Source organism: Camelina sativa, chromosome 17 (genome assembly GCF_000633955.1).
Source record: "Camelina sativa cultivar DH55 chromosome 17, Cs, whole genome shotgun sequence".
Lineage (NCBI taxonomy): Eukaryota > Viridiplantae > Streptophyta > Magnoliopsida > Brassicales > Brassicaceae > Camelina > Camelina sativa.
In genome coordinates this window covers 13,155,675-13,157,367 of record NC_025701.1, presented here as the reverse complement: position 1 = coordinate 13,157,367, position 1,693 = coordinate 13,155,675, and the positions used below count along the sequence as shown (strand labels likewise).

Sequence of the window (1,693 nt, the reverse complement as noted above, 5' to 3'; positions counted from 1 at the left end):
AGAAAGAGAAAGAGAAAGAGAAAAAAGCCTCCCTTTGAAAGAGGATTTTGAAGCATCCAAGAGAAGGAAGCTTAAGAGGGAGCAACAGGTTTCATCTGCAGAGCCAGGGGAATATTCTCCCATGCCACCACATCAATCCTCTTTATCGACTGGTATGGGACCATCATCGTACGAAGGCAGAGAGCGAAAGAGCAGTAGTATGATTCAACACGGAGGTTATCTTGAAGAGCCAAGCATCAGACTTGTTGGAAAAGAAGCTTCCAGCAAGATGGCTCGCCGTGATCCCGAACCGTATCCTTAAAGAAAAAGAGCCCCGTTACCAATTTATATAATCTCTCTGCTTGAGTTTGCATCATGAATTAAACCCTTATATGATGCATCATTAAATGATATCTTCAGAGTTGCAAAATCCAAATCCAAGATTTAGCAATTTCCTTGACCTTGGTATAGAATGTATGACCGTGAATGGGAAGAGGAGAAGAGGCAGAGAGCAGAACGGAAGCGGAGAGATCGGAAGTAGGTAGACAGTGATGAACTCGCATATACTTGGGTTTGTTCAATGAAGAGAGAGACAAATGGCTGGTACTGAACACTGCATTTTCTGTACACGTACTGTTAACCATTCCATGGCTATGCGGTCTACTTTGTCTTGTGGCTCAGCCGAGTTTGACAATGACTTTGCAAGACTTGAGATATGCTCATACCAAATTCGCAATTTTATTTTTCAGATTTTTGTATGGAGAAGCTTGTAAAACTATAGCTAGCGAGGGAAATTGATAGTGTAACAACATATCAAATTTTGTTTTAGCGTTTTCTCAATTGTTATAAAACAGTGGGGAAAAAACTTCCGAGTGAATGAATATATAGATGGTCCGCAAAAAAAAAAACTGATTGGCAAATTTAGCAGATCATCATAAACGTTGGATCAACTTTATATTTATTGTGGTCAATTTTGTCTATTCCCTTTGACTATATCATAAACGCTGTGAACAACCCCCACCTTAAGAGTTCCAATAACTTTGACGTAATCAAGTATTGACTTCAGTAAAAAAAAGTATGATCACAGTTTTGAAATATGCCGACTTGTTTCAGGTTTCTGAATTCGTCCTTCTTCGGAAATGTGTCATCAGTTTGACAAGGTCAAGATGAAACCAATAACTGGATTATTTGCCATTTGGTCATAAAGATTAAAAAAAAAAGTACAAAATTTCACTTTTTCATCTTGTCCGCTAGAATCACATTGAGGGTTTAGGTTCCATGGTTCGGGAATTTTTTTTTACTTTTGATATCAATCCAATATTGTCAAATTAGACTAATCTAGAAGACTAGAATGAAATCAAACAATTGATCCTGGTTGATAAAATATGAGATACTCAGATACTTTTAATTGATAATATCAAATTATTGAATTAGTCTTCAAATAATGTGACAAAAGGGTTCTGTTTCATTCATCAAGTTGATATCGATCGAGCTTGTAGAAAGAAGAGACTCAGATCCAAAACTCTAAAAACAAACCAAAAATAATCACGAGAAAACGATTTAATTTATTAAAAAAAATAAAAAAATTAACTCCTTCAGTTCAGGTCTCCAATTTTTTTCAGCACATTGAAATCTCAGGAGAACGAAAGTTTTAAGTTTTGACATCATCAGAGTTTGTTTTTTTTCCCACAAAAACCAAAACAGCTCGATTTTG

At 36.0% G+C, this 1,693-nt stretch overlaps 1 long non-coding RNA gene across 1 annotated transcript; it reads left to right on the top strand.

The window, feature by feature from the left end:
• Positions 7–862, top strand: LOC104756997. Its single transcript, XR_762350.1, has 2 exons — positions 7–291; positions 451–862. It is a non-coding gene; the product is annotated as an uncharacterized LOC104756997 (long non-coding RNA).